Here is a 13,311-nt window from a genome sequence, read left to right as displayed (position 1 = left end):
ATTTTTAATCTCCTATGTCCTTTTCCACTTAAAAATATCAACATTTTCCTATACCACAAAATAGTCTTGTAAAACATAATTTTAAGGGCTGTATAATATTTCTTTATATGACTGTGCTATAACTTACTTAACTAATTCCCTACTGTTGAACATTTTAGAATATTTCAACTTCTTGCTTTTTTATAAATAAAGCTGTGCTGAAAACCTTTCATATATAGAGTATCTTGTTTCTTCTCTTAGAAATGATAAGGTAATTTGCATTTTGATAGATTTATGAATATACAGGAGATGAAATTTTGTAATGTATCCTTTCCATATATATTGTAAATATATAATCAATCCTCAATTAAATATTCTTTAATTTAGAAAAATTTAAAGGTGTGATGACTCCGATGCCAACTGATGTCTCAGGGTTCCTTCAGGTACCAGAACTCAGCACCCAAGTAATCAGTACCGGCACATTCTCAAAAATTATGTCAAATTCTCCTCCACATAAAATGGATTTTATTTCATCTGTAAATAACTGTTATTCAGAGTCAATTTTATAACTAAGGAATAGTTGTGTTAAAGAGATTGATGTAATGTTTTAAAGTAAGGAACTTGATTTTTCTCATTTCAAAGGATGAGTTTTAAAATAGTTTGAAGACTGGAAGCAACACTGGAATAAATATATTTATTTTGGTTGAACCAAATTGCTGTTTTTTGTAGGTTATATGAAAAAGGTAGAAAATCAGCACTTATGGTTCAACTTAATACACACTCTTAAGATGACTATTTTAAAGAGTAAAACAGGGTTAATGAAGAGCTTTACTTTTCATAAAATCTGATGATGCCTTTCCTTAAAATCATAAGCTAGCTAATTACGTCAAAGGCACTGCTGAACAAGAACAAAGTGCGGGCCAAACTACGAAGTCATGGCGGCTTTCTGTGAGCTGTGTGTAACTGCAAAGTTGTCTCTTCTTAGTAATTATCAAATCTGTCTGGGGGTGTGGTTTGGTTGGCTACTCCAGTTTGAAAGAAAAATAAGACAGCATTAGGAAGCAGCTGGGGAATGAAATGGGAGTCCCCGTGCAGCTGGGCAAACAACGAGGTCAATGAATCTACTGTACACCTGGCATTTCTAGGCTTGGCTCTGTTTATATTCCCCGCCTGAAGCAAACCCACAGGCTGTCTGGGTCCTGGTTCCAGTTACATCTTTAAATGAGAGGGTGAAAAAAACCAATCTCACACACACTCACAGACACACGCACACACACACACAGACACACAGATGCTCGGCTGTCTTCTTGCTAGTTGACAGGAAGGAAGAAATGAGAACACGTGCCTCCCGTCATAGTTGGATGAAAAGGCATCCCAGACAGACCTGGGTAACTGAGAAATCTTGTTTTTAAATACATCCTGAAGAAAAGACCTGAACTCCTGACTCTTGCTTTACTAAGATGCTGAGGCCTACTGTAAGCAGGTAATTTGCACAAACTAAGCTTTAGGCACTAAGGATTCTGAGCTGGCTGCTAGCACGATGTTTCTGGTTAAGTAGGCTGGGTTAAAAGGAAAACGTTTGAGTCTGACCTAACACTAGCAAGAAGAGGGTATAAATATTTCATCACAGTGTGCTTCAGCACAATAGCTGAGGATTCTCCACCGGGTTCAATGTAATTTCCAGAAAGGTAATGCCTTTGTTCCGTTTTTCCAATTTGACTTAGGGTTTCCACTGTTCTCCAAAATGTCAACAGTTACAATGAATGAATTTTAAAAGTTGGAGAGAAAAAACTAAAAGCTTCTCGAGAACTCTAATTGCAGACAATGAATGCCAGTACAAACTGCATTATTTAAAATGTAAGCTGTTGACAGAAGTTAAATGTGTTTTGTATTTAAAATAACAGACAGTTCTCTCTTTTTCAGAGAAGTAAAAGAAAGCTTTTGAATATAGACTGCAAAGAAAATAACAGCTTCTCCATCAGCTTAATGCAAACACAAGGCTTTGCATACCAAATGACATGATAGGTATATATCCATTTAAATGTACTCCAATAGCATATTTTCCTATTTGAATTCTTTTCTACTAAAACCTCAGGCATAATTCTCCATTGAACACGCTCAATTTATCTTCCCTGCTCTGCCTTCAACTGCAAGAAGAATACAGTCAAGTAGAAAGTGACCACATCATGGATTTCTTTGTGACACTTGACTATTGCCAGAGTATTAGCAAATCATTGATGTCAGAATAAAGGGAATATTAAGCTGGACTTTGTTCAGATCCTCTGCCCTTACCAATCTCTCTTGACCTCATGTACCTCTCACCTCATGTGAAATCCTATACAAAAACTTTGGACAGAAACTGTATATTTCTTACTGACAGACCCTATATAATGGATCTGACACTACTCTTGTACTTTAAATCAAAGTAATTAAAGTATCTATAGTAAATTTCAATATTCAGTGTCAAGAAGTCATGGTGTATCTGAAAACCATCCATGTGTTGGAGATCAGTCGATTAAGGGTATAAATTCTACTTTTTGACTTCCGGCTCAGAAGTTAGAAGACATGGTTCCAGGAATGGATCTACCAGTTACGAGGTGTGGAGAGTCATTTAACACTTCTACTCACCTTACAAGGTTGCTGCGGATACCCAATTGTACATGGTCCCTGTGTGTGGGTACAACTGTACCTTTACTGAGTACTTACTACATATGTGTGTATATATATGTATATAATCTATACCATTAATATATATATACACATATATATATATGGAGATATATGTAATGTGTATCTATTTAGCTAAACAAACATTATATAATTCCTACTACATGCCAGACATTGTTCTAAGCATTTTACAAATACTGGGTTGGCCAAAAAGGTCATTTGGGTTTTCCCATAAGATGTTACGGCAAAACCCAAACGAACTTTTTGGACAGCCCAATAATAGCTTATTTAATCCTTCTAAAAATGCTTATGAGGTAGGTACCTTTATTCTCCCCGTATTACAGACGAGAAAAGTGAGGCACAGAGAGGTTAAGTAACTTGCTGAAGGTCACACAGCTGATAATCGGCAAAGCAATGGGTAGTACCCCAGCAGTCTGGCTCCAGATTCAGTGCTCTGGACTGCTATGCCGTGACCTTCAGAAGGTCTAATGCATTATACAAATGGAAGGCCTCTTTATCTGGGGGATATAGTTACTCTTGGTCATATTTAGGAATGGAGGAAAAGAAGGAATGAAAGATAATTATTTATTCATTCAACATTTGCTTGGTGTTTAGCACCTGTAAGGCACTGATGGGTATAAAAATAAAGACTTGGTTTCCATCTTCTAAGAGTTTAAGTTTTTAGAATTTAAAAAATGGGCCTTGGAGATTCTCATGGACACTGATGAAGTGAGAGGGCATTTGGGCTGAGAGGACAGTATCAGGAAACATGTAATGGGGTAGGCGACCCACACAGGTGAGGTGGGCATGAGGAGACCAAGACGGTGGAGAAGGGAGTCCAGGGTAGTGGATGATGGGGTAATGGAGCTGAAGAATAAGACTGGGCCAGATGAGGAGAGCCTTGAAACCCCAACTAAGTAGCATAGAATTTATTCTGAAGGGGGTTGGTTAATCCACAGAGGTGTGAACAGTATGGTCAAAGCAGTACCTCAGCAGTAATTTGGTGAAGATAGGCAGGATGGTTTAGGGTGTGAAGCGACCTGATTTAGCATGAAGAAGAGGGAATGGTAAGGAGGAAGGAGAATCCAGAATGACAGCTCCAGGGCCTTTTCTCTCTCTCACTCTCTCTGACCTTTTCTTAAACTTGACACGACCCCCTCCACCACGGAGTTCAAATGCTCTCACGCTCTGCTCCCAACACCAGCCCAAGCAGCACTCTATACTACTGAGTCAATCACTTAACTCCCTCCTCAAAATTTGTACTTTCCTGCCTCCGTGGCCTTTTCCCAAGACAATCCAATCCCACTGCCTGGGATGCCCTCCCCCAGCATCCCCTGCTGTTACCATTTTGACTCACCCTCCAGGGCAAGGTCAAAGCTCACCTATTGCTAAGTGTTCCCTGGGTCCCCAGCCAGAGTGGTCTTGTTCTTCCGACCTCCAAGACCTACTTACTGATAGCACTTCAGACTCTGTGCCGTGTGTTACAGATATCTGTGTACCACTCAGTATCATGGATTGTCCTGTAAGTTCAGTGAGGCCACCAATAATATTTTAGGCAACTCCAGGTCCTTAATATTGCCTTATATACAGGAGGAGTAAAATAGGCATCTGGTGAGAAACAAATGAAGGACAGGAATCCTTTTATATTCAGCTTGCCCATTCATTTATTCATTTAACAAATACTATGTGACTAGCATTGTTCCTCTCCATCCCTGGCACCCAAAACAGTACCACCAATAAATACCTGGGACAGGACTGACGGGATGGCAAACATTTCTAAATCATTTGTGAAATACTGGGATAGTATAGCACTGGGATTTATGGCATCTCAGAAAAAAAGGGTGTTGTGGTTGGCGGGTGGGCTGGTAAAAAGCAGTATGTTAGTGACAGTATTTCCTAATTCCACACACAGCCTGCTGTTTTACTAAATCCATCAATCACAAAAAGCTCTCCTGAGAAACTACGTTCTTTAGGTCTCCTTAAATACCAACAACCTAAGAGAAAGATCTCTTTTCTATAATCAATACAGGAGAGGGCTCTAACTGTAACGGAGTTTCTGCCGGTGCCAGATTAACAAAACCATCAGGGTAGGACCACCACCTTGGAAGTCCATTCCCACGAAGCTCTCAGGTTCATGGGGAAGGCAGGGCTCCCGGGCCACCCTAGGCTGAGCCCCAGGAGCTGTGCTGTAAGCTTGGCTCCTTCAGGGGCTCACACAGCCTCTGTTCCTCTGTGTAGACTATAGTCTCTGCTGAGCCAAGCTGTGTCCCTGGAGCTTAGTTTAAATAGGGGCAGTGGGCAGGAGCTACTTTTCAGACAGCATCGTAACACTGCATGCTGTGATCTTTACACCAGCAACCTTGAGCTTTCCCGCCCTTTAGTATACTGAGCCAACCTTGGCGACGAATACAGAGCCAGGCAGACCTGGATTTGAGTTCTCGTGCTACGCGTATCAGCTGGGCAAGTTTCTTAACTTTCCTGAGCCCCAGTTCCTCTGAGGTGAAATTGGGATTAAGTGATGCAATGCCTGGGAAGCACAGGAACAGGGTGGGCAGTTCTCTTTCTTGACAGTTTCTAAGGTATGATGTAGAAGTGAGTACACAGGCTCCGCGGCCAGACTAACTGGCTTCATGTTCTGGCTCTAAGCAGAGAGGTGCAGGCCAGTGCCTCCCAAAGACAAAGCAGCTGGAGAACTGAGTACAGCAAAAGCAGACCTGACGGAGGCCTCTCCTGCTGTTTCATATTACAACTCGGGACAGCCAAAACCTCTTAAAAACTAATCTAATATACCAGTGATGAGTACCCAGGAGTTGATGGCATAGAAACCTACATGTTCATAAAACACACCACCTGAAGTCACACTTAGGAAGGCTTCTAGCCTCTCTGCAATGTTCATCTCATCATTAGCACCCTTTTTGATGTATGCTGACAGTTACTGGAAAATTAAGTGTAATTTACTGGAAAATTACCCAGGTTTCAGGGAGCAGCGCATAGTGATCTGCATTTACTCATCCACCAAACAGCTACTGAGTATCTGTAAGCCAGGCACTGTGCTAGGCTCTGAAGCTAGAGATGAAAGACACAGTCCCTACCCGGTAAAGACACAAAGGCAGGCCTACTCTTACTGAAGACAAATAGGAGGTGGGGAGGGAAGCACCCATGGACTTCAGGGTAGGTAGGCTGAGTGCAAGTCAGGTGGAGAAGACTCCTAGGCTTCCTTTTAATCAGCTTCTATTTAAGTCTGGGAGCTCACCTGGAGAGAAAGTTGGGGTGGGAGGGGGGATATATTTTATTTATATACAGATGTAAAGACAGGAGAATCCCACCCACAACATGAATGCTACTCAGTCAATGCCCACAATGGATCTCAGTTCCCACCCCAATGCCCCATCTCCCACTTAAGGCCTGTGAGGGACACTTATCAGTATATTTTATTCTCATTTGTGGCATCAGGGCTGGAAAAGCTGCTGATACCCGAGGTAATGAGCGGTCAATAGGACTGTTACAATGATGAACTTTCCCACTTCCTTTCCCCAGGCTTGTATGGTTCACTGTAAGTCAATGAAAGCAGAATTTACAAAACTTAATTATATTTGAAAAGTAACATTTATAGAACTCACTTTGAGAGGTAGTATACTGGCAGTTAAGGGCTTAGACCCACAGAACAGACTGCTTGGGCTCAAATCCTGCCTCTGCACTTGCTGTGTGATCTTCAGCAAGTAACTTAACCTTTCTGTGCCTTCATTTCTTCACTGTAAAATGGGCATAACATTCTTACTCACTGCATGCATAGGGTAGTTGGAAGGGTTAGATGTGTCATGACATGTAAAGAGCACAGAAAAAAGAGCTTGACATGTAATAAGTGCACAGTAAATGTCAGCTATTGCTATTTGAAAAAATTACCACAAAAGATTTCCTTTTAATAATAGGTAATGATTTCTCCATGACTGGAAAGACTATCATTTCCAACAGAGGTAAAGGAAAGGAAAGAAGTGATACTTCCATTTATGTGTATGGGAAGAATTTTAGCAAAGCGCTTTAGAAATGAGCAGATAGTTCAAGATGAACGATTAAATAGCATGAGATCCCATCTTTATAGCTAGTTTATCAAAGAAAACTTGAGGTATGTTGTGGCTCCACTGAAATGAAATCAGTAAAACAGTATGAGTTTATCATCGAATTATATTTATAATCCAAACAAATGCTTTGAACAAAAGGCATTGTCTGGGACTCCGGACCCTGCTGGCTGCTAACCACCCAAATGACAGGGCAACAGAGATACAGAGAATAAACAAAACAAAGGGAAAAACAGAGAACACATATGCAAAGGGAGAAAGTAAGGCTAATGAAAGTCCCCCAAATAATTCTGTTCTGTTCAGTGTGGTGTTAAAGGTTTTGTTTCAGGAGTAATTACAAAGAGCAACATTTTATGGGTCTATAAAATCCAACAGACCTGGATTTTGGTCCTAGCTTTGCTGCAAAATAGTTCTGTAACCTCAGTCTTTCTGACCCTCAGTGTAACTTTCATCTATTAGAGATGGCAACATGAGGCCTCCTGACAGGACCAAAATTAGGGAACCAATCAAATAAAACTATGAACCTCAAACACTTTGAAAACTGTGGAATGAAAGAAAAAGCACAAACTAGAGGTTTGACCATAGAAAAACTGATCATGTAACTAAAAGGCCTCTTTCCATAAGAATTTTAATACATTCCCTGAAATGGAGAATATTTGATGATGCTCAGAGGAAATAACATAGGATGGCATCTAGCAGTCTATATGAAAAGAGCATCCGGACTGTCATTCATGTTTTGTTTTCTGTTGGAGATTTACTTTTTTCTTCTCCATCTTCAACAAGAACCTACAAGAGCCTGTGACAGTGGAAGGAGCTTTCAGGTCCTAAATATCTAAGCGTGTGAACCCTCAGTCTGCCAGGTCTTGACTGTGACCTTGTGGCAAGGCTCTGTCTAACCCTGCTGGCCCAGAGCGTTCTCACCTATAAAGGACGTGGCTGGACCATGTAATCGCTCAGGCCTTTTCCAACTCTAAAATTCTATGAGTCCATGATTTCAACAACTAAGTATCACAAGTATTTACTGTTTGGGGAAATACATATATATAAAATATACTTCTCAGTTGCTAAAGAGGCTGATTTTTTTCAGTGTCAGGGTATATGGCAGATAAATTTTAATCAAAAGGAAAAATCCATTAACAACAAATTATACTAATTATCTCCTGCTTCTGTTGATTGAGGCAGCAAACAGTATACCATGCTATGCCGAGGACATAAGATTCCTCCTAGAATTTTCCATGGGCTCTGAGGCCATAACTCATCTGCTTTGCTGCACAGAAAATATCTAGAAATGAACAATGCCTGTATACTCTAATGTACTATTACACTGATGAATCTTAAACTGGGGTATCTATCACTCTAGTGACTTTAATTAGCTCTCAAACTGATTAGTGATCAATCATCAAGTGCTCATTAAGGAGGAAAACCCAGGAACTATCTGGTAGGTGCAGGGTTGACACAAGGATTTGCTATGTGCTTTTATCTTTGACTGTTATATTTAAGTTAAAGCAGGGCATTAGTCATCTTTTTCAAACTGCTAAATTTAACTATATATATATATATATATATATATTTTTTTTTTTTTTTTTTTTTTTTGCGGTACGCGGGCCTCTCACTGCTGTGGACTCTCCCCTTGCGGAGCACAGGCTCAGTAGTCATGGATCACGGGTCCAGCTGCTCCGCGGCATGTGGGATCTTCCCGGACCGGGGCACGAACCCGTGTCCCCTGCATCGGCAGGCGGACTCTCAGCCACTGCGCCACCAGGGAAGCCCGGCCTTATCTTTTTTGATTCCTTTACATTCTATTACTAGAAATCCAATTATATTTTATTCTCTACTGATTTACACTAGGTTCATCAGGATTATTTTTCATGAGAGCAATGAACAATTTGGTATAATATCTGCCCACTTCACAATGATCAGAGATTTTTAACATAAAATGAATGTCATTTTATCCAGGAACTTCTAATTTTGCAGAAGATATTTTCCTTTCTTGTCTCTCAAGCACTCCATTTGTAGTGGGGTAAAGAGAGATTGGTAAGGGCAGAGGATCTAAACAAAGTCCAGCTTAATATTCCCTGTATTCTGACATGAATGATTTGCTAATAATCTGGCAATATTCAAGCACATGGAGTTCCCTGCACAGGCAATGAGCTTTCATGCATCTGTGCTTTCCCTCACACACGAATTGCTTTTTTGGAAGGCCCTTCCCACCCTTCCTTTGTCATAAAATCAGGTGTCAGCTTCTCCAGGAAGCCCTTGGGAGGTTTACACAGAGCTGTGGAGACCTCCATCTAGCCCAGCACCCAACACCATACATGGAAATATTTCACAAGTCTAACTCATTGATGACAGGGCTGTTTGCCATCAATATATTAACGGGACCTATACATTTATTGAAAGGCTCCTCCCAGCCTCTCAGTGTGTATCACCTGGACGCAACAGAGATGATCCTCTAATAATTTTAGAGCTGAGGCAACTATGCTTTTAGTACTTTCCATTTAACTGACTTAGAGACGGAACAGATTCTGAGATTTGGAACAAACGCTGAATAATGGCATTCCATAAATCCTAGAAACTTACAAATCACAACCCCTCTCCCTACAAGTGCTGGGCAGCCACTCTACAGAGGAGGAGAGCACCGTCTTAAAAGATAACCTATTCCATTTCTCAACAGATCTAATGGTTAAATTCAGGAACCAGACTGCCTGGGTTCAGATCCTTGTTTTGCCTTTTATCACGTTCCACAGTTTTCTCACCTGTAATTAGGAATAAGAATCATACCTCTAAGGTTGCTGTGAAGATAAAATGAATTAATACATGCCAAGCGCTTGCAGTGGTAACTGGCGAACAGTGTGTTTCACGGTTGCTACAAAAATCATAAAATACCACCCCCCCCACCATATCTTTAAAGACCACGATAGCCTCAGCCAGTGCTTAGTGTCAATGCTCACTTGTTTACTCTCACACACCTGAAGGTTGAGAGCAGAGGGATGGTCTTTGTTCTATCCATCAAAGAAACTGAGCTGCAAAGAGACTTAATCCTTGCCCAACAAGTCAACAGAGAAAGTCAGTGATAGGGAAGGTCATCAGAAAGTCCTTGTTTCAAAAAGCGTTTTCATAAGAAGTCTTCAGAGGCCCTGAAATACAAGTTTAAGCTACTGAAAGAATAATACCCACAAACTGGCACTTGGAATACATATTAACCAGGGCCATAGTGAACACAGTGGCAGCAGAAGTGGTGAAGGGAGAGTTTCAAGCAGTTGGCAACGTTGAGGGGGAAAATACATGTATAATGAAAGGCCAACAAATTTACTAGAATTTCAAAGTCACCGGCATTAATTCTTTTCAGGGAAATGTTTCACATGTCTTCAACATTACACGTGTGTATTAGACATTTAAGTTATATGGTTTAGTATATGAAATATTTAAGCTGAGGACACCAGACACTTAGAATTTTAAAATCATAAAAGACCTGAAACCCTTGGAATTGTAGCATCAACTAAAATGGAAAGAATGATATGGAATCCTTTCCTTTTAATGGAAAATGGTTTAGAACTTGACACAAACACCTGTTTCTCAAATTCAATACCTCTCACTCCACTTATTAAAAAGAAGAGAGAAAAAAAGAAGAAAGGTGAGAGGCCTTTGTTAATCTATGCAAGAAAGATTTCTGAGCTTTCTAATTGCTTTTGACCAGATGTCTAACCATTTTTTGCTGCTTATGTCGTTTAGAATCTCATTTGGTACTCTCCTGAAATCTTTCAACTTCTGATTTTTTTTCCTTTCTCTCTAGATATGGCTCCAGAGGGAAATTCTATGAATATGCCTGTGTTCGTCCTAATTGGATGCCTTGGCTCACACTGCTATTGCCTCAAAAACCCTCCCCAACTTCTCTCCGTCTGTCCTACTCGTAAAATCCTGTCCATTTTCAGACCCTTTCCTCTCTGAATTTTTCTTAATCCTCAGGGTGGACCTCTCTGAAACTCCAAAGCCTTCTAGCTGAACCTTTCTGTTGGTACATAATGGTCTGCCTTAAGTTATAATCACCATTAAAAAGGGAGTACTGGGTCTTCCTGGGTGGCGCAGTGGTTAAGAATCCGCCTGCCAATGCAGGGGACACGGGTTCAACCCCTGATCCGGGAAGATCCCACATGCCGCGGAGCAACTAAGCCCGTGTGCCAAAACTACTGAGCCCGCGAGCCACAACTACTGAGCCCTCGTGCCACAACTACAGAAGCCCGTGCGCCTAGAGCCTGTGCTCCGAAACAAGAGAAGCCACCGCAATGAGAAGCATGCCCGCGGCAACGAAGAGTAGCCGCCAGTTGAAGCAACTAGAGAAAGACCGTGCGCAGCAACGAAGACCCAACACAGACAAAATTAAATTAATAAAATAAATAAATCTATTATTTTAGATTTATTTACAGTACAGTGTGCGAGCTGAGCCTTTTGACTCTGCTTGGTCTGAGACTTCCTAGCTGTGTGACCTTGGGCAAAGTACTTAACCTTTCTGTGCCTCATCTACCCTGTAGGGCCATTGGAAGAATTTAAAGAGCTAATTATATAAATTGCTTAGAATAGTACCAGATATAGGTTAGCTGTTGCTATTTAGTCCTTGTTTAGCTTTTATTTGCCAGACTTCTGGTACTGTCTTGCCTAAAGCTCCCATCACAGTAGCACATACATAGTAGGGCCCTATTTACTAATTTGAATTAAAATAAAAACCTGGGTTACAGTTCCAACCTGGGACTTTAGTTAATCACTTAATCTGAGTCTCTGTGATGGTCTCCCTAAATGAGGAGGTTAAGTTGATCAATTCTAAAGGCCCATTCAGTGCTAAAATTCTATCAGATAATCAAGTGAGTTAAGATATGTTGAAATGGATCACCCGGCTCAACAGATTTAGATCTTCATTCCCTTCACATGATTTTTACTGGTCAACATTTCTAGTCCATTTTGAGACAATAAATCTAAGGAAAATGCCCATGATTTATTCTATGTATATGTATTATATATTTGGTTTTGATGAATAATGATAAACAAAGCTAAGTACCTTAATTACCCAATACAAATGAAACATTCTGATTGTCTGTTATTAAAGCATTCTAATCATTTAAAAGTCACACTACTATATTTCAGAATGTAATAGTTTGGAGAAAATACTCTGAGAAGGATTCTTGATATGAAACATGCTTTAGAAATGTTTTGTTTTTACTAAACTATACTTTCTAACACTTTTTTGTTCTTTCATTTCTAAGCCAAATACTTGTTTTCGGTTCATATTGTTCACTTCTTTTAAAAGACAGTTTTATTTGTAGTTCATAAGCACCAACCATAACTAATTCTCAAATCTCAGAGAGAAAAGAAAAATTCCAAGCAGGAGCTAGCGAGCATTTCACCTCATTAATTAGCAGGGCACCCTAAAAGACATCTACACATAAAGTTCTTATCAAACGGATGTCCTGGCGGGGGTAGGGATAAATTAGGAGTTTGGGATTAACATATACACATTACTCTATACAAAATAGACCACCAACAGGGACCTACTGTATAGCACAGGGAACTATACTCAAAATCTTGTAATAACGTATAATGGAAGAGAATGTAAAAAAAAGAATATATATAATATATAAACAACTGAATGACTTTTCTGTACACCTGAAAATAACACAACACTGTAAATCAACTATATTTCAATAACTTTTTTTTTTAAAAATTAAAGAAAAAAACAACAGCTGTCTTTAGAGAGTCTTCCAATGGAAATTTTATTAATCTCAATCGTTTTGGCAGGAAGAGGAATCCAGGTTAAACTATCGAACCTGGTCTCTAAAGTCAGTCTGCGTCAAGGCCAAGATTAGAATTCAGAAGTTGGCAGGGAGTCATGTGATCCCAATACCTCTCTTTCTTTCCATCTAAGTGTCTAGTAATAAAGCCAGGGCAAGGATATATGGAAACACTTTGTCAGCCCAAGATCTCTAAATAGACTGCTTTTTAAAAGTTTTCCAGGTGGCATCACGGAGAATGTGGTATTCCAGAGAGGTTTTCATTTGGGGGAGCCTTTTACATATCCTTATGCCTTATTTTTCTTTGTTCAGTGTTTTTTCCCGAGACCCAGACCTCTTTGTAGTCCCTCTCAAAGCAATGAATTTGCATTTTCACTACAGAAATATATATTTCAAATACTTCAAATGCCCTTGAGCTAAAATAAATACTTAACCAGAACAAAACAAAAAAACCCCAAAACCTCTTGGAGGCACAGAGAAAAATCTTCTGATAGGATGTGGCAAGTATCTTGGGCTTTTTCAGAATGACCTTTCAACCTTGCCTGGGGCATGTTTCTTCTTATAGAAGAATGCATTAGCTCCTGGTTTGTGGGAGGCTCACAAAGCCAGCCAAGGAAGCTTTCCTCAGCAGTCCTCAGAGGTGGAGTTTTCTAAGAAGGGCTTGAAATAATAAACAGTGTCTTCCCTCCCATCTCCTCTAAAAATAATTAGCTTTTTATTTTAACATTTTAAACTGGTTCAAAGATATGTAAAGGCCAGCGTGGATACCTGTGTGCATTCAGAAACACTGTTTTCCAAATAACTCCTGT

At 40.0% G+C, this 13,311-nt stretch overlaps 1 protein-coding gene across 2 annotated transcripts in view; it reads right to left on the bottom strand.

Annotated features, from left to right (window-relative positions):
• Positions 1–13,311, bottom strand: part of SRGAP1 (SLIT-ROBO Rho GTPase activating protein 1) — a 278,584-nt gene that overhangs the window by 96,437 nt on the left and 168,836 nt on the right. The gene's annotated exons all lie outside the window — the stretch shown is intronic.

Source organism: Pseudorca crassidens, chromosome 11 (assembly GCF_039906515.1).
Source record: "Pseudorca crassidens isolate mPseCra1 chromosome 11, mPseCra1.hap1, whole genome shotgun sequence".
NCBI classification, from domain to species: domain Eukaryota; kingdom Metazoa; phylum Chordata; class Mammalia; order Artiodactyla; family Delphinidae; genus Pseudorca; species Pseudorca crassidens.
This window is presented reverse-complemented; position numbering and strand designations above follow the sequence as displayed.